Source organism: Lissotriton helveticus, chromosome 4_1 (genome assembly GCF_964261635.1).
Source record: "Lissotriton helveticus chromosome 4_1, aLisHel1.1, whole genome shotgun sequence".
Classification (NCBI taxonomy): Eukaryota; Metazoa; Chordata; class Amphibia; order Caudata; family Salamandridae; genus Lissotriton; species Lissotriton helveticus.
In genome coordinates this window covers 1,120,336,955-1,120,362,736 of record NC_136063.1, presented here as the reverse complement: position 1 = coordinate 1,120,362,736, position 25,782 = coordinate 1,120,336,955, and positions in this window count along the sequence as shown.

Here is a 25,782-nt window from a genome sequence, read left to right as displayed (position 1 = left end):
ATATAGGGGTATATGAGGGACCCATGATTCAAACGGAATTGGCGTATTATTATTTTCTTTACATGTGTCAGAATTCCCAGATCTGTTACAACCCTCAATGCAGCACACCATGTAAAATCGTGGCAAATTTGCACATTTGGTGGCAAATGTTTTAAAAAATACATCCACTCAGTGACCCACTCAGATACTCAAACACCCACTCACGGATACTCAAACACCCACCTACAGACCCACACAGATTCTGACACACCCACTAACATACCCACTCAGACAATCATGCACCCATTTACAGATCCACTCACACACCCACTGACTGACTCACTTACATACTCACACACACACCCACTGACTGACTCACTTACATACTCACACCCACACACAAAAGCACTCACAAACCCACTCACACATTCACTCACAGACCCACTCACACGTTCACACATATACTTACAGACCCACTCACACACCAACTCATAGACCCACTTATACACAGACAGAGCTACTCAGACTCTGACGTACCAACTCACAGACCCACTCAGACACTCACATGCCTACTCATAGACCTGCTAACACACTCTCACACCCCCTACAGACCTACTCACATACTCACTCACAGACCCACACAGACAGTCAAATACCCACTCACAGACCCACTCAGACACTCACACACCCACTCAAAGGCCCACTCAAACTGTAACACACCCACTCACTGACCCCCTCAAACATGCATGCACCCATTTAAATACCCACTCAGGGCATCTCACACCCACTCAGAGACCCATGCAAACAAGGATACACCCACTCACAGACCCACTCACACTCACATATTCAATCAGACACTCACACATCTACTCACTGGCACCTTCCCACTGTCATAAACCCACTCATAAACCTACTCAAACACTCATGGGTCTATTCACATACCCACTCAGACTGGCTCACACCCACTCAGACACTCATACATCCACTTACAAACCCACACAGACACTCACACATCCACTCAAAGACCCACTCACCCTATCATACACCCACTCATGCTGTCATTAAAGACATCCATTCAGAGACCAATTCAGACATTCATACATGCACTCACAGACCCACTCAGACCCACTCAAACACCCACTCGCAGACCCACTCAGAAACTCACAGACCCAATCATACACCCGCTCACAAACCAAGAGAGACAATGACACATCCACAGAGTCATGCACACAGTTGTGAATCCTAAATTTGCTGCTGTTTACTGAATGTGTTTGTGGATTTGCGACAAATCCATACATTTTAATAAGAAATTAAAAAAGGGATTTAAAAACAAAAAGGAACTAGTGTTTGGGAAAAGGGGTGGCTCTAAGAAGAGCCTTTGTGTTTATTGTGTCTAGATGATAACTACACATAAAACAGGAGGTGATCTGTCAAGTTGCTGAAGAACACCCTGCTGCCTTTCTCTGTGAAACGAACTCCATCACTCCTATTAATACCACCCATCTCAAAGCATAAATGGTTATGTATATAGAGCCTATTTTTGGTCTATAGGAATGCAGAGACAATTTATTGAGATGTGTCCTTCATTTGTCTATCTGTGAACTTAATTTGTTTGACCAGTTCTATTTCTGTCTGTGGCAAATGTTGGAGAACACCAAGGCAGTGTGTGAGAAAAGTGGCATTAATTGACCAAAAATCTCCTTCATTAGGATTTCTAGTCTTACCTCAGCAAGTGTGCCTAGATCATTACCACCACAGTGCACAATAATGAGGTCTGGATGGTGGATTCCGTAATGCTTTCAACCAAAGGCAGCAATTGATGGCACTTTAACCCCTTCCAGGCTGATGACGAGCTCAGCTCGTCATGAGCGTAACCTGCCGTGCACTTCATGACGAGCTGAGCTCGTCATGTAACGCGGTATTTTAAAAATTACAGCGTACAGCGGGAAAAGCCGCCGCAGCGATGCGGTTAACCATCTCTGGCCAACCCAAATCATGTCCACATTTGGTAAACCCAAGTCCTTGTCAGTGCCCTCTGGCCCAAAACACAAAGCTATGACCCATAATCCACACAGGAGTAGCAGCACACAGGAGAAGGTTGAGCTGAATGAGACACTTTTCAAAATGAATGGCAATTAAAATGGAGGAGAGCCACCAAATTAAAACAGAACATATTTGATTGGATGCTTTTAATATGCAGGTACCTAAAAGTAGGTCAGTCATTTTGAGAAAAAAAGTAATTACTTGGCTCTGGAAAAATAAAGAAAACGTTAAACCCAGCTCTCTTGACTGGGGGAAATAGTTGAAAAGTTTCTGCACTACTTCTATCATCTTGCTGTGCTAGCTTTGTTCACCCTAAGTGGCCAAGGGTATGCCCAGACGTGGGTCCCTTGCTTGCTGTGCCACTGGATTCAAGCTAGCCAGCCTGATGAGCAGTGATACCCTGAAAACGGTCCCAGGATGCTTGTTTTTTGGTCCAGAAAGGACCTGCCCTGGCAGTTCGGTCTGGACTGTGAGGAGAAGGTTGAAGACTCATTTGCATATGGCTGGGGTGGCACAGTGAGAAAAAGAATGATGGATTAAACCCAGATCTCTTGACTGGGGTTGAGTGATTGAAAAATGTCAGCACTCTATCCATCATCTTGTGTTTTCTAGCTCTGTACGAGGACCACGAGTAGTCTCTGGGTGGCAGGCAATGCAGCAGCAGCAATTGTGAGCCGGGGAATGGTTTAAATTGTACAGGAGGGGTCTAGCAACAAGAGAGCAGCTGCGAGGTCATCCACAACCAGTGCTGGAAAGTAGGGGGATCCTGTCGGATCTCTGTTCTGGCAGCTATTCCAGGGCTGGATCTGGGAATCCTTCTGACCCAGGGAAACATGCTGAATTTGTCCTGGTGTCATTTTCTGATACCAGGACATAATTCAGCAGTGCCCCCACATTGTCTGCATTCCGTTCAGATCGGCAATCTGCAGGCAGTGAGGGGGTAACGTAAGGAAACAAAGGCACACAGCATATCTCTTCATTAGTACTTTAGAGGAACTATGACTTGAATGTAGGTTTTTTAGTTTCTTCATCTCCCTATGAGACATGAACATGCACTGTAAGAATGCATGCTTTCCCTGAGCGTATGAGTAATTACACATAAAAAAAATTAAATGGCACATACTAATTTTTTGTATTTCATTTTTTACAGCGCTACTCATCCCAGTGTAGGGTGTCAGATCAATTTACATCAAATACAGAGGCACAATGAGTTATACAATTGTGTAAATTAATGTGCATGAAATGTTCCGTAAACAAGGAGGGTTATAAGGAGTAAGAGGGAATGGTTGGAAGAAACACAAAGTCAGGATATGAAACATAACATAGGGATTGTGGTTGACTGTTCTAACAAGACTTTATTACATTTAAAGGTACCCTTGTGTGCAATTTTAGAATACCAACTGATTGAGAAAAAACATTAGGGATCTAAACCCATAGGGGCGTGGCTAGGCGCGCGCTGGGCATGGCGGCTTCCACTGAGGCTCCTCGTAACGGAGCGAAGGTCCCGCACTTCCCTGCTTCCGAAAGCGGGGAAAAACGGAAGCACAATCGTCGGAACAATAGCGGAACAAGATGAGCCTAATTCCACTCTACAAAACACCGTGGTCTGCTTGGAACTTTAATTAATCACTACTTACCAGACACAAAAATATCATGGCAGCCATTTTGTTTCCACAACTTGCCGCAAATTAGTCTTTACGAGTGCAGCAATGTGATTCTTTACATGAAATGCCCCCTAACTTCGTTTCTGAAACTGGCTGTGGTAATCTTTAAGCTTATTTAGTCCCAAATGGTCCGCTAATCCAGTTTCTCCTCTGTCTGTTAAATCTTATGAGGTGATGTGGTTATGACCAGAGCGAAGGTCCCGCACTTCCCTGCTTCTGAAAGCGGAGATAAACGGAAGCACAAGCGTCGGAACACTAGCGGAACAAGGTGAGCATAATGCCGCTCTACAAAACACTGTGGTTTGCTTGGAATTTTAATTAATCACTACGCAGCAGGTACGAAAATATCGCGCCTGCCATTTTGTTTCCGCAACTTGCCGCAAATTGATCTCCACGAGTGCAGCATTGCAATTTTTTACATGAAATGTGTCCTAACTTCGTTTCTGAAACTAGCTATGGTAATTTGTAAGCTTATTTTGTCCCACATAGTCCTCTAACCCAGCTTCTCCTCTTTCTGTTAAATCTTATGAGGTGATGTGGTTATGGACGCAATTTTGTGTGACTTTCACCATAGCATTTTACCACAACTTCCTATGAGCTTATAGTTGTACTCTCACAGCATACACCTGGATTCTGTACTTTGAGGGCCTAATCACTTCACAATTTCTAAAGGCTCTCATTGTCATAGGTGCATATTTTGGCAATATAAACCTGCTTAATATTTAATCCTCATTTGCTTACGCTCACTCTTGAACTTAGTCTTGAACATCTATCAGAGTGCGGTCTGCCCCTCAGGACTTTTTCTTTCATCTTACTTCAGGATTAATGGGCGGAGTGAACGGCTCTTTTCTCAACGCATCTAAACAAAAACATTCCTACATTAAAAATTCCAAACTCTTCACTCAATTTTCCAAGCTGGAAGGCTCAGACTCACTTCTGGCAGAGGATATTAACGCAACAATGGAAGCAGCCCAAGCCTTACCTAGTAAGTCCAACGTAAAAAGACTAAAAAAGGATCCACCTTTGCCACCTTAACCAACTTCACCTGTTTCCATGGAACTATTGCTGCAGGAAATAAGAGAGCTTTGGCCCTTTGTCAAAGAAACTAACTCCAAATTACAATTTCTTTCAGATAGCTGGTCCCAACTAGATGCCAGACTTACAGCAGTGGAGCAAAATGTCTCCTCAATCAACGACACTACTAAAACTGTTACCCATTTGCAATCTCAGGTGACAACACTTCTCCAAAAGGTTGAGGATCTTGAAAATCGAAATAGAAACAATATATGCATTTATGGCCTGGTGGAAGGGGCAGAGGGTACGGCTCCCCACAGTTTCTTCAAATCCTTTCTTCCCAATATTTTACAACTACCAGAAGACACTGTCCTTAATATTCAACGAGCACATAGATTGGGCCGTCTTCCATCAGGTACCTCACCATCGCAAAGACCAAGAGGAGTCATCCTTTATTTCCTAGAGTACACAGAGCTCCTAAAAGTACTGGCAGCAGTTAAACGTGCACACCGGATCTTCTGGTCTGGCTCAACTCTGTTTTTTGCCCAAGATTATGCCAAGGCCACAGCAGCCAGACGCAAAGCCTTCTTGAATATGAGACTAGTCCTCTGTTCAATGGGAGCCATATATGGTCTCTTTCACCCTTGTCTGTTTTAATTTCAAATGTGTTTTATTGATTTTAAGAGCAACAGTAGGCATCACAGTACGATAGAAATGCATCAGGCATAGAAGGCAGACGATACAGACAGGTACGTCTTCTCTACAGAGCAAATAGCAGGCTAGGTTCATTTGCCACAACAGAGGTATAGTGCCAAAGCTGCAAATGTCAAGCGTAGTGAGGTAACAAAACTGTGGGAACAAAAACCAGAACTCCACCCCCGTTCCCAGCTTTCCCCCACCCTTCCCACCCCACCCAGTGTGCCGGACTCGTGAAACAATCACGGATTCATTCACAGAATGAGTATCGCAGTTATCCATGGGATCATGAAGGGTCATGTGTAGGCTCTGTGAGTCGCAGTAAGCGAAGGTATCTGGGGCAGGTGATTTTGTTAACTCTTTCGACAGGAGGGAAAGCAGCGGGAGCCAGACCTTCCGGTATGCAGTCGTGGAATGTGTGAGCGTGACTTGGATACGTTCCATCCCCAAGGTGAACCAGATTTTGTGCAGCCATCCCGTGTGAGTGGGTCTGGTAGTCGAGCCCCAGAGGGACAGAACATGTTGTGTTGCAGCTTGCATGGCGATCCCCATTTGACGACCTCTGGGGGATTTCAGGGGAAAGGTGAGTGCGTTAGGTAGGCCTAAGATGGTGTAAGCTGGGAATCTCGGGATTTCAGTATCAAAGGTAGAATCAATGTCATCCAGGACTGTCTTCCAATATTCCTGGACTTCACAGCATTCCCAGAGGAGGTGAGTCAAGGTGCCCCTTTCCCCGCAACCCCTCCAGCACAGCGTGCTACTTGTCGGGTTACCCTTGTTGAGCCGGACTGGAGTGAGATGCCAGTACATGGCCAACTTCGTCGCTGCTTCCCTACCTGCGGTGTTGCGGGTGGTGTGAGAGGCTCTATAATATACATAACTCCATTCCTTGGGTGATAGAGCCCTCCCCAGTTCCGCCTCCTAGCGTTTCTGGCCCGCTGTTTTGCCCGAGATGGCTGGGGGCGTGAGCATTTTGTAGAGGTCTGAAATAAGATGCCTATCCGAATCTTTTGTCACCAGCCACTTCTCAAAGTCCGTCATAGGTCTACCAACCAAGGGGGCGATGTCTGGGTGCGTGAGCCAATGCCAAAGTTGGAAATACTGAAATAGGTGGGGGGAGACAACGCCGTAGCCTTGAATTATGTCCGAGAGGGGGAGAAAGCCCTGCAGGTCAAAAAGGTGGCCGGCGGAGAGGCAGCTGATACCACACCATTGCGGAAATGCATGAGGGACAGTGCCTGGCGGAAACTCCGGGTTGTCCAAGAGAGGGGTAAGTGGGGAGGGGAAGGTTGTCAACCCCTTCTTGACAGCGACCGCATTCCAAACCTGCATGACGGTACGAGTGATGGGGGGTCGCAAGAGGTAGCGCAGCCGATGCTGCCGGGGGAGGAACGGAATTTTCCAGAGGGACGTCTGGGCCTTCACCCTGTCCTGAAATAACCATCGCTTCTCGGATTCCGGCCTGTACCACTCCCCCAGGTACCGGAGTTGGGAGGCCTGGAAGTACTGCAAAATGTTGGGGATCCCAAGGCCCCCTTCGTCTGCGTTCCGGTATGCTAGTCGTTTATGTAAGCGTGCCAGCTTACCTTCCCAGATAAAATGGTGGAAGGCGGCTTGTAGACGCGCGATGGTGCCAGCCGGAGGGGGCACCGGGAGGGTCTGAAAAATTTACAGAATTTTGGGCAGAGCCGACATCTTCACTGCCGCGACACGTCCCAACAGGGAAAGGGGTTGTTTGGACCAACGCGCGAGGTCGGTTCGAATTTGGGAGGTGAGGGCTGCGTAGTTGAGAGCTACCGTCGACTCTGTAGACGAGGTCAGAGTAACGCCCAAGTACGGGAGTTGTGTGGTCGACAATAAACCTCCCCCGTAAGCGGGTGTGTCTGCCCGTGGTTGAGCATTTTTGCCCAGTGGCAATATGAGGGATTTCCCCCTGTTGATTTTGAAGCCGGAGACAGCTTCAAAAGACTCTAACTCTTCCAAGAAGGCGGGAACAGAGCGGTCCGGACGAACCAGAGCGGATATGATGTCGTCGGCGTAAAGGCCGATCACATGAGGCTCCCGGCCAAAGGGAATGCCATGGATAGCGGGGTTGTCGCGAATCTTTTGCGCAAGGGGCTCTATGTACAGGGCGAACAGGAGAGGTGAGAGGGGGCACCCCTGCCTCGTACCACGCTGGATCTCAAAAGGGCCCGAACGTAGGCTGCCTAGGCGGACCCGAGCCTGAGGACGGTGGTAGCAGCTCGCGATCCAGGACTGAAAGCGGTCCCCTAACCGAAAGCGCCGTAGGACTCGTTGTAGGTAGGTCTAGTCGACCCGGTCAAACGCTTTCTCAGCGTCAACAGCCAGCAGTGCAGAGTCCGAGTTTTGGAAGTGAGCCTTGTCAATCAAATGGAGTATCCTCTTAGTGTTATCGCTACATTGGCGATTCGGAACGAAGCCCGATTGGTCGGGTTCCAAGATCCCGGGCAAACATGGACCAAGACGCGCCGCTAGGACACCCGTAAAGAGTTTTAGGTCTAGGTTAAGTAAAGATATAGGGCGGAATGCAGAGCAGTGCATGGGCTTCTTACCCGGCTTAGGCAGCACCACTATCTCGGCTGCAAGCATATCTGAGGGGATGGAACTTGGGCCCTCGAAGGAATTGAAGAGCCGGGTGAGTACAGGAGCCAATAGCTGGCTGAAGGTTTTGTAAAATCCGGCCGAGAAGCCATCAGGCCCCGGGGATTTGAGAGGGCGAAGGCGGGAGATAGCAGCGAGCACCTCATCCAGGCAGATAGGGGTATCTAGGGCGTCCGCGTTAGCTTGAGGCAGCTCCGTGATCTCCGCCGATTCCAAATAGGCGTCAACGTCCTCCGGCGATACAAAGTCGGCTTTATATAAAGAGGCGTAGAAGGTCCGGAACGCCTCCGCAACCTGGGTCTCCCCAGTGATGTCTAAACCAGAGTCATCCGTGAGGCTGGAGATCTTGGTACGTTGGGTTTTCGCCTTCAGGGCGCTAGCAAGTAAGCGGCCAGTTTTGTTCCCCCCAACGTAATAGGTATGACGGAGGCGAAGAGCGGCAAAGTCTGCCCTATCTGTATCTAGGCTAGCTAACTGGGCTCTGGCGGCCTTCAGCTGTTTCCAGACCCGCGGAGCACCGGTACGGCTATGAACCCGCTCCAGTTCAGAGACCTGAGCAATGAGTTCATCCCTTTTTGCTTCGTGGACCTTGGCCTCTCCGCTGCAATCGCAATAAGTTTGCCACGGGCCACCGCTTTCAGGGCCCCCCAAAGGGCCGACACCAATGTCTCGGGGGTGTCATTAATAGCCAGATACTCAGTGAGGCACGCGTGAAGCTGCTTGGCGACGTCCGGTCGTTGTAAGATGGTTTCGCGCAATAGCCACGATCCAGGGGGGCGGGTGGATTTTGGGACCTGGAGCGTCAACTCAACCGCGTCGTGATCAGACAGGGCCGCTGGTACAATGCACGCATCACTGAGGGTTGCAAGTAGTTCAGAGGAACCTAAGTAGTGATCCAGCCTGGCATATGTGCGGTGTATGTGGGAATAAAACGTGAAGTGCGGTGTGTTGGGATGTGTAGCCGTCCATAGATCTACCAGGCCCCTCTCATGTAGCCATTCCCTACCGGCGGCCGTAATGGCGCCGGTGTCCCCATAGCGGTGCCCCGACCTGTCCATATTTGTGTCCATCACTAGATTGAGGTCCCCCCCAATGAGCAAGAGGGAAGTGGAGGATTGAAGCGATTCGGAGATGGCGCCTTTTAAAAAGGCTTCCTGTCCCGAATCTGGGCGTAGAGGGAGACGATCGTGAAGCGCTGGCCCCCCACTAAAAAGGTGTATGCTAACAGCCTGCCCCTGATCTCCCCCATCTTATCTCCCACGCTGCCCCGGAAGCGCCTGGACACCAGAATAGCCACCCCTGCCTTTTTCGCTGGGAGAGATGAAAAAAACTGCTGGGGGAAGGCACGTGAGCGCATTCTGTGCCAGTCTTTACGCAGGAGATGGGTTTCCTGTAATAAACAAATGTCGGCCACGGAATTCTCCAGGTACGAGATCACAGCCCTCCGCTTAACAGGATTGTTCAAGCCCTTCACATTAAGGGTTAATACCTTCAAACTGGACTCCAACATAGGAGGTCAGGTGATCCGTGCGCTATATGAATGCAATCCCACTGTCGGATCCGATGAAGACGCAATGAGCATCCCGGCCCCACAGACCCCCCCCCGGCACACTGGTTTCCTCCCGCAATCCAACTCCCAACCCCAGCCCCAACTCCGCCCCAACAGGCCCTCCCCTCCTCCCGCCCCCCTTCATCCCCATCCCCCCACCCGCCTCCCCAAACCCCCAAAGTCATGGACCCCGCCCCCCTTTCCCCCTTCCCGACCCCAACATCCCAACAGTGAAAGTTCAAAGTCCCAGTCCTGACAGTCCAACACAGGGCTGCGGAAACGTTACTTGGTGGGGTGATGTCCAGTGCCGGTTTCGGCGGCCCCCCACTCGTCCCCCCCGTCCTGCATGTAAATGTGCTGAGATGACCCCCTCTCGGGGACGTAGTTTAATTAGGAGATGACGTTTCTTTGGCCACTTCTAAGATAGCCGTGGCCCTCTCCTGCGATATGATGTGAGCTTTGGGTTTCGAGCGTAGATCCGGGGAGCGTCTGCGGTTGACCAGCTGCCAGCCTCCCCTGGATTGATTCTGTGAATGTGTCCCCAGGGGCGATTCGTCGGTCAGATCTATGCCTAGTAGTGCACACGTGTCTTTGAGGGACCGCATCTGCTGTTGGGTACCTTTCCACTTTAAATATGAGGCGGAACTGGTGGCCCCAGGAGTATGGGATCTCATGCTGACGTAGAAAGTCCGTGGCCACCTTGAATGTTTTCCTCTTCTGTAGGGTAATGGCCGAAAGGTCCTGATATAGGGCTATGGGGTGACCTCGGTATTGAAGAGGCTGGTGTTTGCGGGCCTCCCGGAGGATCCTTTCTTTATGCGGGAAATCAGGGAGGAAGGCCAAGATGTCGGGGGTGGGGCAGGCGAGCGCCTAGGTAGCCCCACTCTATGCGCCCTGTCTATCCTGATGTCAAAGTCGGAGGGCTCCCCTAGGATGTTACGGAAAAGGTCCTGCAGGTAGACAGTGACATCCGACCCTTCTTCTTTCTGAGGGACCCCCCGGACCCGTATGTTGTTTCGCCGGGACCGGTTTTCCAGGTCCTCTGCGTGAGCCTGTAGGTCAAGTTTCTGATCCTGGAGCCGCAGCACCTCTTGCTGGAGTTGTGTAATCTCTTCGCTCCAGGATTGATCGGCGTTCTCGATAGCAACCACTCATTCTCCGAGGCCCTCCACATCTCTTCTGAGTTCTCTGACCTCCCCAGCCACCTCCTGCTGTAATGATTTGAAATCGTCTCGGAGGGAGTTAAACAAGGATTCTAGAAAAGACTTGGTGATGGGCATCTGGTCAGCAGAAGATACCGGTGGTGATTTCGTGGCTTCGGGGGAGGGTGGTCCCTTATCAGCTTTGGACTGGTTTTCGCAAGCATCTCCGGAAGCATGCGGTCCCCCTTCTTCCTAAGGTTTGCCATGGCCTCTGCGACGCTGTCTCCGGATCTATGTATGGGGCTCTCAGAAGCCCTGGGTCATAGGCGTGCGTCGGTATGGTCCCGGTATGGTCCCGGGGCCGACCTCCTCCTGTGGCGTGGTGCGTGTAGGCCCTACGGTAGTTGCTATGCAGCCAGCCTCAGAGAACTTCGAAAGGGGGTCCTGCCTCTCGTCTACCCCGCCCCAGGCAGGTGGCTGTTATCGGGCCCCGCTGTAAACCAGGCCCGTTGGAGTTCGCCGCGGGAAGGCCTTCTATGGACCTCTAGGCCACAACTGGGTCTCGCATAAAGGTGTCTGAGGTCCCCTTGTGTCCAGTCTCGGCCGGTCTCCAGTGGCTCATCCGTTAGGGTTCCATTGTCAGTGGTCCCCCCAGTGTGTGGCCCGACTCCCTCCTGGGGCCCACTGGTGTATTTAACTGTTCTGCACCACCCTCTCACGCAGATGCTGAAGGCCTGTGGTCAGCAGGGCTTACTAGGCCCGACGCCGGGGGCTCGAGTTTGCCCCCCCGAGTCTCCAGCCCGCTCTGGTCTTGCGCGGCGCCTCTCACCTCTGTTGGGGTTCTCGGGTGTTATCGCCTGGTCATCTGCTCTCATGGGTGCCGCAGTCCGGACCTCGTGGGCGTTTGCGCACTGGGATGCCGGGGGGCTCACACATCGGCCCTGTGTAGGCCCTAAGCCGGGGCCTCGATTTCGGCGCCACCCCGCCGGGCCCCCTTCTGCCGCCAAATGTGCTGTGTGAGTAGCCGCTCTCGCAACTTGCTGCCCGTTCTGTTCAGTGTCCTCTGGTCCGCAAGCAGGGACCCCGGGTGTCTTGTCAGAAGGGGCCAGGTTCTCTCACCTCTGCCCAGTGCAGGCCCTCTCCCGCCGGACGGGTCTCTCGCCACCAGGTGTGTCGCGCGGGCAGTCTCACCGCTCGCTGTCCACTCTGCCCAGCGACCCCCGGTTAGCAAGCAGGGTCCCCGGGCGGCTTATCGGGAGGGGCAGGGTCGCTGCAATCACTCCGCGGGGCCCGTCACCATTTCCTGTCCTCACGGCTCGGGGACGTTCTCGCCGCCAGGAAGGGCTCCGAATGCTTGCCGGTTCGATCTCCGACCCGGATATGTGTGCGCTAGGCACCCGGTCAGTATAGTTGCTCGGAGGGTCGATTGTGGCTTATACCAGGGCATTAAGGGGGATCGGAGCGGGGAGCCACCAGAACACACGTCCGCTTAGGCCGCCATCTTGGCCACACCCCCCCACCCTTGTCTTTTTAAAGTTACGTATAACAACAGAACAACCACTTATGAGGACCCAATACGTTTGCAAAGCTTCATTAACTCGCATAATACTGATCATATGGAGTCTTCTGGATCCTCCTTCAGGCTGTCAAATGGACCCCCCTGACTTTCCCCCCATAGTTATTTATACCCCTTGTAGTTTGAGACTACTAAATGCCTTTTAGTCTCTTCAAAATATTATCTCTCTTTTCCTCATTCATAAGCTTTATGATGTTGTTGTATTCTTTTAGGTACATTTGCTTGTTCTTAACAGTTCTTATGTTTAATGTTCATATCGTTACTTTACGTTTCACATGATGTTTTTTGCTTTCACAGCTTTTTTCACCATATGGACATGATCTTCTCCTGGTCCCATTCAGTCTCTCCTCGAAGTGGTTCCATCCCTCCCCACCTTAATGTTCCCTGTGTGTAGGTATGTTTTCCTTGTTGTTTTATTGTTTCTTTCTTTGCATCCTCATGTTCCTTCACCTTATGCTGACTTTTTCTTGTTCCTTTCTTTTGACACTGTCATTTTCTATGTTCTTCGGTGTCTTTCATGGGTACTTTGTTATGTGTTTTGCATTATGTTTATCTACTCTTATCTTTTGCAATTTAATCTTTTCGCTTATTTTCTTTCTTGTGACTATTTTCTTTTCCCACCTCTACATTTGCTTATCTACTGTCTATATTTCTCTACGTTGTCAACTTATTTTCCTCCCTCTTCTCTTTAGTATCTCTCATAATGCTAAAAACGATTATGCACTTTGATGTTTTGAGCTCGGATTTTTCCATTTCTGATTCTTTCACCTTCTCTTGTTTCTGCTTAACTATTTTCTATATCTCTCAATGTCCTAAATTGAATTCACTCTCTCTTGTTTTTTCTATTTCTCTCAATGCTATGCAATGTTTTTACAATGTATTGGACTTTTGCACTGCAAGTTTAAATCATTCTTTTGTTGTTTTTTTCACTATCTAATTGGATCGGTTTTTTTTGCTTTTTTTACCATTCCACTTCAATAACCCATGTCACTTAAGTTAGTTTATTGGAACATTAGGGGTTTAAATTCTCCTATCAAGAGACAGAGAGTTTTATCACACTTTGCTAAGTTGAATGCCGATATTGTTTTATTACAGGAAACCCATCTTACAGATATTGAATCTCTAAAACAGAAAAGGGGTTGGGTGGGGTGAGGCTTTTTTTCTCCAGGAGATGGCAAACAAAATGGAGTGGAGATATTATGTCGTAAATCCTTACCAATTACATTGTTTTCACAAGAATTAGATGATGAAGGAAGATGGCTCATTGTTAAACTATCACTAAAAGGAATTCCAATTTCTCTTCTCAATGTTTATGCACCTACGGGTGGAGATACTTCCTTCTGGCCTGCTTGAGCAAAGCATGTCTCTCAATGTATTGAAGATAGTTGTATTTTAGCAGGAGACTGTAACCAGGTGTTAGACACATTTTTAGATAGAAATTCAAAAGTATCCTTCGTACCCAACAAATCACATAAATCTTTTACTCACCCTATACATCAACATAAATTGCTGGACGCCTTTGCAACCCGACTACTAGAGAATATTCCTTCTATTCCTCAGCTCACCATACCCAATCAAGAATTGACTATGTTTTTGTGTCTTATAACATTTCGGATCATGCACCGGTCTTCATTAATTTTGATATACTCCCCAGGAATAACGCTCCTAGAAGATGGCGTTTTATTAATGGACTCCTTTTGGACCCCACATTTATTACAGCTTTTGCTTCCTTCTTTACGGAATATTTTGAAGGGAATAACACGGATTACTTATCTCCCGCAATCATTTGGGATGCCTTTAAGGCATCAGCAAGAGGTTTTATTTTAGTTTACGTAGCAAAGAAATGAAAGGCTGCGCGTAAAATTACTAAAGACCTTCTTCAATATATTAAAGCATTAGAACCTTCATATTACACATCTCACTCAGATGAATGTTTACAAAACTCATTAACAGTTTAATAAAAAATCAACAGAAGATGCTTTACTTTATTTATTATAGCCAATCGCACATTTTTATGGAGGAAAAAACAAGGCAGGAACCTTTTTAGCCAATTGCTTAAAGATACGTCACAACAAACTAAACATTGAGTCTGTCTTTGATGAACACTCAACCTTAAAATTTAAAGATGTTGAAATTTTACATGAATTCTCCCTCTTTTACAAATCTTTATATTCTTCAGAAACCCAGCCTACAGATCATTCACTTTCGCAATTTTTCTCTACCATCCAAAAGCCTCTACAGGCCTCTTTGGATCTTTCCTCCTTAGAATCGGACTTTTCCCGACATAAACTCCTAAAAGCCCTCCAGAATCTCAAAAAAGACAAAGCTCCTGGCCCGGATGGCTTTACCGTTGAATTTTATACCTATTTTTCTAAGCTTTTAATACCCAAACTACATTCACTTATAAATTTCTTTTGCATCTCAAAACATTCTTCTGGTTCATTTTCCGAAGCTCATATCTGTCTTATCCCTAAAGAGGGTAAAGACTCTAAAAACTGTAAAAATTACAGACCTATTTCGTTGGTCAATATTGACTATAACATTTTCTCTAAAGACTTAGCTATACATCTTGAATCTTACCTCCCAAAGTTATTAGGTAAGGAACAATCTGGCTTTGTCAATGGAAGAGTCATTACAGACAACACGCGGCTCTTTTTTGATATCTTATCCAAATCCTCGCATCTTGACCATCCTTTTGCGGCAATTGCAGTGGACGCTGAAAAGGCTTTTGATAGGGTTGAGGGGAAATATTTATTTTATACTTTTGAATAGTTTGGATTTGGCCTCAATTTTATAATTTTACTATAGTTTCTCCACTCTAATCCTCGAGCAGCAATATGTGCCATTGGCCTAATTTCCTCATTTTTTGATCTAGGCAGAGGGGTACGCCAGGGTTATCCTCTATCGCCTTTCCTTTTTAACCTAGCCCTAGAGCCATTTTTATCCAAATTACGGTAAAACCCAAACATTTATGGATTTCAAACACCAAATGTCCACGTCAAACTCGCAGTCTATGCTGATGACATTCTTCTTTTTTTGTCCAAGCCAGAAGAATCAATCCCAGCTTTTTTAGCGGAGGTGAAATCTTATTTACTTATTTCCGGATACAAAATAAATAATGATAAGTGCGAAATATAACCGCTAACAAGACGTACTTTTAGTTCACAATTTCAAACTTATCAATTTAAATGGAGTCCAAATCATATTAAATATTTAGGTTTACACTTTACACCTTCATTTTCAGAAATTGTAACAATATGTATGAATAAGTGCCTCCAAAAGATCACAGAACTGACTTCTAAGTGACATCTTCTTTATCTGTCTTGGTGGGGCCGCTTGGACACCATAAAGAAGATGTTATCACCCATAGTATCATACACTATCTCGAACATTTCAATCCCCATTACTTCAAATTAATTTAAAAAATGAACTCCATTTTATCCTCTTTCTTATGGAATAATAAGAAATCTTGAATGTCTTTATCAAAACTAATCCGTCCTAAAACAGAGGGAGAAGTTAACTTCCCTGATTTCCAGGCTTATCACAAAGCTTTCTTACTACGTCAGGCCTCTCTGTGGTTGCTTGAATCTGCAGATGAATGCCCTCTTTGGACTTCAATTGAGCACCTGTTTATATCCCCTTATTCATTTTGTCAATATCTTTCTTTTTCACGTAAGCCGCAATCCATTTCTACTCCTGTTTTGAAGTACACTTCCGAATTACTTGACATACCTTCCCACTCTACTCTTGATTCTAAGGATTCCTTTTTGAATTCTATAATTTGGCATAATAAAGCTTTATTGATCCATAATAGACCCTTTTATTGGAGGACTTGGAGAGATAGGGGTTTGATATGGATTCATCAATTGTTCTTAGACTCAGAATGTTTGCCTTTTGTTACGCTCGAGCAGGTTTTCAACTTACCAACTTCCTTTATTCATAAATACAATATACTTAAGCTGTATTCGAAGCCTATTCCCATCACCCTGATTTACCTGCAATCTCCAATAACTCAGAAGCCTCTTTACGACTCCGTACCCTGTTGATGACCACACCCAAAGCCTCTACTATTTACAAACATCTACAAGGCATCGACACCGATAGACAGAAAACAAAAACTGAAGAGGCTTGGGAAAGAGACTTTGCGGTATGTTGGCCACTCTCACTCTGGAAAGGTATCTGGTCCAAAATACGTAAAAGCTCTAGAGCAGCAAATACCACACAAACATTATTTTTTGTTTACAATAGGCTTCTATTCACACCAGCCATTTTATGTAAGCGTTTTTTCAGCCACTCCAGACACATGTTGGACTTGCTCTTCCCCTGTTTCATATGCTATCCATTTGTCCACAAGTACAAACATTTTGGAAGCAAGTATGGTCACAAGTTAACCTGATATGTGATACCACATTTCCTTTTTCTGATACTCATATCTTCTTGGGTAGTCTCTCTTCTATCTGGGAAGGGATTGCACTCAATATCAAGATTATTGATTTATTGTTAGCGATTGGCTTTCAACAAATTACTGTTAATTGGAAAGACTTCTCGAAGATTTCATATAGAGCTTGGTGGTACTCCGTTTTCCATAATCACAGGCTGGACACTGCATTTGTATATCCACCTCAAATGGCTACAAAACGCGCTGATGATAGTGCCAAAAGATGTTATTTACCACAACCGCTTCAGCAGGAGGTTCCCAAACCACCCTGACTTCCCTAATAGTTCCCTATGTTTCTTTCACAATTCTTATAATGCATAAATGTTTCATTTAATGTACATTGCTTTCTTTTTTGTTTCACTTTTGTATTATCTGTCCAATTCCTCTACTTTCTAAGCAATAAGATTGGAATGAGTTGTTCTAAGATTTATAACGTATACTTTGTTTGGCCACCTTCTTTTCCTCTTAATAAAATAATTTGAACTTTAAAAAAAGGGATCTAAACTCATGACTTACAGTTTGCATGCAGTTCCTTGATACCGGTAAATAGATCACTGTGCTAAATTAGAAAGATTGCAATTTATGGACTGGAACATAACATAATGATCTTAGTGTCAAAAGCAGTAGCCTACTTACTTATCTACATAAAATACAAATCTGTGATCTGCATGTTACATGATGTGCTTTGCAGCAGGTACAGTAATTAACCCTTTATGATACTTTATGCATCAACACTGTGATTGGACAAAAGATAGAACTTTCCCAGAACTGCGTTAACTACTAGAGTTATCTTACCACTATTATAATCCCCTCAAATTGAATGGACACACAAAGATTTCTGCAGCAGGTGTCTTAAACCTGTGAGACATTTTAAAATGCAGCCTCCTTGTGGCCAACTAAGTAAGCTGGAACAGTTTTTCTGTCACATATGTCCTTTTTGACAATTTCTTTGCAGCAGATTTAAAGAAATATGTATATATTGACTGTCAGACTCTGCTTGTCAAGTTTTGCTCCTTGTGACTTCACCCTTTTCTTCTGTCACAGTTTCACCCCAAATTTATGGGTTTCTGACGTAAATGTTTTCCAATTCCAGCAAGGCCCATTACCAACATGGAATGCTAAGCAATGTTTCCTGCTCTGCGTGAGTCAGTCACCACCTGTTGCAAAGCCTGTGCAAGCTTCACTTCGGGTGTGGGAGAGTTGACAGCTCAGGCCAGAGCAACCCACAGAGAATGGAATAGGTTGGTGATTGGGGTAAGACAACTAGCAAGGATAAGCTGCAAGACAACGAGCATGAACAAACTGTAGTGGGGAGGCAGGCGGGGAAAGACAACAGTTGAGGACAGGGCGTGAGTAGAGATTGGTGAGGGAGCAGGCAGGGAAAGAGAACATGCATGGACAGAGCAGAGAGGAGTGACTGAAGAGGTGGACAGCCGAAATACTGTTAACAGAGAAAGAGAACATGCATGGACATAGCAGAGAGGAGTGACTGAAGAGGTGGGCAGCCGAAATACTGTTAACATCCGTTGTTTCATAAAGTTTGTCTTTTACTTTTGCATCATATTTATATAACAATTTATGACCCAGAGAGAATAAGTGATTTGAATGGAATCACAGCATGTTGCGTTGTGCTGCCAAGACTCAAACCGGGATCTCCAGCTCTTGAGTCAGCAGCTCTGGCCGCTGAACCACATCCTCACCACTCCCGTGTTATCTCCCGGGGAGCTCTTGCGTTCTCCCGGACGATGATTAATGAAAACAGGTCTTTATTTATTACATAGCAGAAACGGAAGCATTACCAATGCTTGTTCTAACAGACACCACATTTGATCCTCTCCTGTAAAGTTCAACTCTCATCCCAGTGGAAACACAGGAATTGGCAAAGCCAATAGGTCTGGCTGGACGCAACCCTTTTGGCAATTCTTGTTTTGTCATGGTTTTTGCTCAACATTTTTGTCCAGGAAGTTGCCAGGCCTTCATCAATCGAAATGAAAATTGGAGAATGATAGAGAGAGAAAAAGATAGCTTAATATAGAACAGTTTCAAATGGACACAATGTGGTGTGCTTTGAAATAGCAGCAATGAGATAATCAAAGGCCACACCACTTTTTTACTTCGAGCAACAAAGCATTACATAACACTTGAATGTGGAAAACGCATGTTTACCCTATGGGTATTTTGGAGCTGATTAACAGATGCCCAACTCAATAGTGCTCCTTTTTAGGCCTTTCTTTAAGAATATAATTTACTTAAACAGGAGATGTATTTCAGTCATTTTAGACTCATTCCTCGACCAGTACCAGAGATTGGTGATTCCAACACCTCTTCTGTGTTGTAAAGCTAGGCTATATCTCAGAAGTAATCTTTTTCGCATGTCAGATATGCGGCCATACTTCATTGAGCATGCCGAAAGCGCGAGGTGAGAGAGAAATTAAGTGCAGCCTTTTCTTATGCATTCTGACAGCGCCTGGAAAACAGTGAAGCTTGAAGCAGAATGCATGAAATATGGAGCACAATCATCCCATTGCTCGGGATATATTCCAAATGCTATATGTAAGGCCGGCTTCGAAAACAATTAAAATATGTGAGGCGTGACAGTCTAACGTGCAACACATGGTAGGTGGAGACGTTGCAAGAATAATTTATGGCACCCTGTCGCAATTTGCAGAGGCTTCATAATTCATTACCATGAATTAATAATAGTTAAATCCGTTTCATTCAACAATTCCGATTGTTCTGCCATCTCAAATATGTTTACTGTATCTACCAGCTGTTTTGAAGTTCATTTGATATGGAGGAGGAGGTGGGCAAATAGCACTTACTTTCCATTTTAGGAAGTGACGTGAATAAAGTTCAATGTGTTTTGACAAACATGTCAAAATGTGGTATTGTGAAGCATCCCACCTAGACATGTTCACTCTGCCTCCCCCACCTAAAGTCTCAATAGACCTGTGACAAGGGTGGCCAGGGGCATGTGCTGCCAATGGTTTCCCATTGTGCTCCCTGGCACTGTTCCTGCTACCACTGTTCTCAGGGGCCTTGAAGGCAACATTATCAACAGAACGCAGAGGGGGCTCTTGGAGCCATGTTTACTGTCTGTGGTGTCCACCCCTTGCTTGTAACTTTGCACTCAGCAGGAAATACGAGACTGCTCAGGGGCAAGGTGTGGGACAAGGAGCCAACCCTGAAACAAATCGGGGTTAAAAAGTGACTGGTGTGACTTTCATGGAAGTCTCCAGATTGCATATGAGACTTATGTGACTCCAGAAAGGGTCTTTTTGGGGATTTAGAGGGGAACATTTTAGTCAGCCATGGTGGCGGAAGACTACGGAAGAGGTCCCCTCCCTACCAAGGCGTTCAAGGTGTGGGATACAGCATCAAAATCACACCACGGCATGCATAGAGAGCTGACATTTGTGAGTTCAGGTTACTTCAAAAGAGCAAATAACACTTCAGGGGTATCCCAAGTGTAAGGGCGCCAGGACGCCTCTCCACCTGTTTTTCGCCCTTTACTCTGATGGGCTCGGTTGTGCAGCATTGACTGAACAGGACAGCCAAAGACCCTTGATGTGACAAGGGAAAACTGCAGGCTATGAGTATCTGATCAGCCAATGATCCACGCTCAGCCCTTCTGATGCCTACAGTTTGTGTAGATGAGAACACCATTAAACAGAGATCTATTAGAGAGAAAAGGCCTGAAAAAGCACCCCACAACTTCAAATTAATGGTGTGATTGACAGAACACCCCTCAAATCAGGTACTGCTCAGTCACTGTAAATGTTACGCAGGGCAAGCAATGCAGTAGAAGCTAGACTCCAGAGGGCAGAAGAAAGCGAAGGCCGTCTGATACATATGCTGTAAGCTATTGGAACATAAGTATATAAACAACATGGAATCTGCTGCTCTGTGTCTCTGGGTGTGCCTCTGTGTACATACGTGTGTCAATATAAGCAAGTGCATTTATATATGTATATGTGTGCACATATGTGTGTGTATAGGAGAAGCTATGGAGGTACAGAGGAAGCACATTTTGTATAATATTAGCACTGACGTCTATGCCGTCATGGTGCCTACATTTGGTATAAAGATAGTCCTTGCACTAAGGCAAATTGTCAAATCATTGCGGGAATCCATCACATGGTGATACATCTCGTTTCGTGCTCGCCTTGTAATACTTGTGTTAATTTTTCTGGAATATTCTGTGACTCCATGGTATATTTTGTGTGGTACATGGGAATTCAAGATTGACCCTAACCATGCATGGCAATAGCACACGTGAGTGAGTAATTAATAAAAAGGATATGTAACGTAATGGGCACAAAGGAATGCTATACATTCTCATATGCTTGTTTGAGCTATTACAAGTTACACATCTATCAACAAAACGATCCTCAGAGAATTGCTGGCATACCAATATGGCTTCCATATGCCACCAAAATCTATTTTTATCCAATCTCCTGGGATGGCACAAACCTGGCCCCACCTGCATAAATGCTGCTCATCAGACTCGTTAACTTAGCGAAAGGGGGAAGGAAGACACCACCACAAGTACTTCCCTAGGGCCATTTCTTCACAACTGTCTTTTTAACTCATCTATAGGTCACATAATTCTCACTAGCTACACACCATTCACTGTGATGTCATGCTTGGCATCAAAAAGTAATTTTTTAACCAACACAACCATACAGTCATCATTCATAACTGCTCGCTCACTTTTCATGACCACAAAGTAGCATGCTTTGACACTTTTGCCCAAGCAATTTTTTCTATATCAAAATATTTCCACAATTGAAATATTCGGAGTGATTCATGGTCCAAACATAAGCCAAAGCTTCCCTGTGTGGAAAAAATTGGACAATGAAAGCTCAAGGTCCAACAAACTAGCATCCACCATAATGACAGAGGCCTCACCATTTGCAAAAGATTATAGGGCAGGAACTTAAATGATATCTTTCTTGATTTCCTCAAAACCCATGCTTTGAATTCCACATAAAGGTAACCACATTCCTGAACCTTTTTGAGATGTTATGCGAGGTTCCAAAGGCAGAGAGAACGCTACCATCAATTTAGCAGAATAATCAGAGATGACCAGGAAGGACTGCAATTGCCAGTGTGATTCGGTCTGTCGTCAATGAATTAAACTGGATCTTGTTTGAAGTTGATTCATTCATGTGTAATTAAGTGCTGTAGCTATTAAAAATGCACGTTATTTTCAGCGAACTGTCATTCATCATAGCCAACTTTTTTCCAGCCAGAATGATATTGAGGCTCTTATTCATTCTGGCCATGTTCTTTTACATTTTTCACAAAGATGCTTGTGTTTTTAAATGTGAACCTTTGAACAGTCTGCAGAACAGTCTTGTTTGTACTTCACTCTATGGAACTGGAGCAGAATATATGTAGAAGAGAGGTAAGGTGGCAGAAGTCCCATAAAACGTCCGAATCCTACTGGATGAGAACATCTGGCAGAGGACGGTTGAGTGATGAGCTCCCACTTTAAAAATAGGTTGATGCCTTTTTAAGACCCATGTTACATGCATCAGTTCCTATGTGAAGTATGCATGACACACGATTTTCAAGTTGGAGGGAATTTAATTAATTGAAATAGAAGTCATGATGGATATACAGACCCTTGATACAAATACACCATAGAAGGAAGCCAACAAAGTTGTTAAAAAAGTACAAACATGCACAGCCTCAAACAAAGTCAGACCCAATGTATCAATTCTCCAATGTTTGGAAATTGTACTTGGAGATAATTATTTCAAGTGTGGTGGAGAACTGTTACAACAGGTCAAGGAAAATATACAGGAGCATCCTGTGCATCTAGAGTAGCAAACATTTATGTGTGTATTTTGAAGAAAAATGTATTTACAATGAAATAGTGCTGTTTTATGAGAACATAGAAAACTGGTTATGATATATCAATTATATTTTCTATATCTGGTACGGGAGGAAGATCAGTTGAATGAGTTCACTGAGTGAATTGATGTTTACTCCTAAAATGAGCTGGCAAGAGCCGAGTTTTTGGACATCTGGATTCAACATAAGGACAATGTACTGGAAGTGTCCGTGTTCACCAAGCTGACAGCACGAGATACATTGTTGCACTTCCAGAGAAAGAATGGTAACCATTTAGTCATTGTCTCAGTGTAAAACAAAATTGTTATAATCGCGTTGATTTTACCGCGAATGCTGAAGCCCTCACAGAAAAACTATTGAAGAGAGGATATTCAAGATGGCTGGTTTGGGTAGCATTTAGGAGAGTGAAGTACTACATCAGAGCGGCCAGGTTTGGAGAAAAGCAACAGAGAACCACAGATTAGTTTGTGTCTCACACCATTCTGAACAATAAGATCAGACATGATTCATTCCCAGTGGCATATTCCTAATACTAATGAAAACAAACCCTTGTTCCCTATACCGACGCTCACTTTCTACAGGAATAGGAATCTAAAAGACAAGTTGGTGAAGTCTAGATTTCCACAAACATTAGATATATATTCAGAAAACTATTCAAGGAAACACTTTAGCGATTAGAAACCACAGATGTGATCATTGCCAGGCATGTGAGGGGACAAGCACATCTGTTTTGGTTAAGGAGCAAGGTTCAACTTTACAGCTTAAGGAGATGGTCGATTACAAAACATCCAATGTGATCTACTTGACCTTATGCCACTGTGGGCTTAGATATGTTGGATAAACCGTGTGTGAGTTTACCATTTGATTTGGTGAACACAAATCAGCTATCAGGACAAGACAATTTCAAGCTCCTATGGTCCAAAATTGTGCCAAATTAAATCATAAGGGCCGGATGTAGGTAGTCCTGAATAGCGAATTTTACCGATTCGCTATTAAGAAGTCGGTAATTCCGATGTAGGTAATAATTCAGTAAAAATTACTGAATCGGTTAAAATCGGTAATATTTAGCGATTTCGTAAAAATCTCAACAACAAAAAAAAATACTGAATCGGCATCGCCGATTCCTTAATACAGATTCGGTAATTAGCATTTCGGTATTTTAAAAAATCGGAAATTGTTGAATCAGCCAATCCTGTGCTTCCTCATGACCTCACAACCAGGAAGTGGCCACAGCCATGCAGCTGCACTGATCCTGAAGCTGTTGGAGAGGCAGGTAGCACAGCAAACAAGCCAGGAGCAACTTTTCCAACTTTTTGCTGACAACACAGCCAAGATATTGACAAACAGGAGAGGGAAAGGAGGCAGCTGAACCCGAGAGGAAACACAAATTTTGTGCGAGGGAGCTGGAGGTCCTTATTGAGGAGGTTACTAAGGACCATGACAAACTGTTTGGTAAGAATTCCCTGCACGTGCTTGAATCTCAGAAGAGGCAGATATGGCGGGTCATCCAGGAAAGGATTAATGCATCGGAGTAACCCAGTGCTCCACTGAAGAACTTAAATAACGCTGGTATGACCTCAGGAAGCGTGCAAAGGAGAGGCTGGCAGAGAGAATGAAGCAAGCAAACCAGACAGGTGGAGGGAGAAACACAGCACCTGCACCAACTGCCCTGGAACTCCTGGTGGAGTCCACCCACCAGCCGGAGAGTGTGAGTGGGATTGGGGATGCAGACAGCTCAGCCAGAGCTGGCAACAGGCAAGGTGAGATGCATGCACAGCATACTGTGCTCTCCACTCCCTAACCCCAATCCCCAATGAGGCAGTATGAATCCCACTCCAGCACATGTTTTACTACAAACCTGCAATGCATTATGGGAGATGTAGTCAGAAGTAACACATATCATAACAATCAGTCCACTGAACCCAAAGGCATGTGACACACATCAGCAATTAGCAAGCAGAGGACAGTCAGTTTGATTGACAATCATGAAATTTATTATTACGCAAATGCTGCCAGACAAGTGAGCAAATGTACATTCTGTTTCCCCGGGCGAGCCATCGCGCAGGGCTGCAGAAGGGGACACGGGAAAAGCACCCAGGAGAGAGAGAACACAGGAGGAGGAGGTCTTGTTGCCTGCAGAACATACCACACCACCACCACCACCATCACCAGCACCACCATCACCAGCATCACCGCCGCCACCATCACCGCCACCACCACCGAGAGCCAGGAGGCATACTGTGGGTAGCCTCCAGAAGATGGAGGTGACCGAGGAGGACAGCATGGGAGGCCAACAGACCACGGTGGCAGACAATGCCAACAGTGCAGGCACACAGTCCCCCACCGAGCGCACCCCCACAGGCGCCAGACGCCGCAGAGCAAGGGCAGCCAGTCCAGTTTCACAGGGCGAGGATCAAAGTGTATTTGCCGGTCTTGAGGGAAACATGCTCAAGGTGCAGCGCCTGCAAGGCAAAGCAATAAGATCAGTCCAACGTCAGATGGTACACATGAATAGACACATGCTGCAAATCGAGAAGGGCATCAGCAGCATGAACAATACTGTGGCTGAGGGCATGAGGGACATGTCCGAGGCAGTGAGCCTGCTGTGCAGCAAAATGGATGAGGACCGTTTGGCGAGTCGCAGGGAGAGGCAGAAACTTGACAAGTACACTAAGGCGGTGAACCGCCTCTCCACCTCTCTGATCTGCAGGCGCTCAGTGGCCATGCAGGAGGAGATGGCCCACTGCAGCCGTGACATGGCAAGGGGGCTGGTCACAGTGACCAGTGCACTGGAAGTGCTACAGACAAACTACACTACAGGTGCAGGTGATGGGGGATAGTGAAGAGGCAACTAGCCGCAGTAGTATCACGCCCCCTAAACCGAGTCCAGGAGGCGCAGCGAATGGCACAGTGCTGCCACAGGACAGACTGCCAGTGAGGACAGTGTGCCCAGGGAACGCAGCAGTGCTGCATGTGGGCGCAGGAAGTAATGCCAGCCATCACTTGGTATTGCAAAATGGGTGATGTAACCCATTTCGCCTTTGTGATCTACATTGCATATTGGGCTGGCATGTTAAGCCCTTCATGTTGTGGCGGTGTGCTCTGCTAATAAAACACCATCACACAATTACAGTAACCGACTGTGTCTCCTTACTTACTCAGAAATAGTTGCATGTGATCTCAGCCCATCTGTGTCT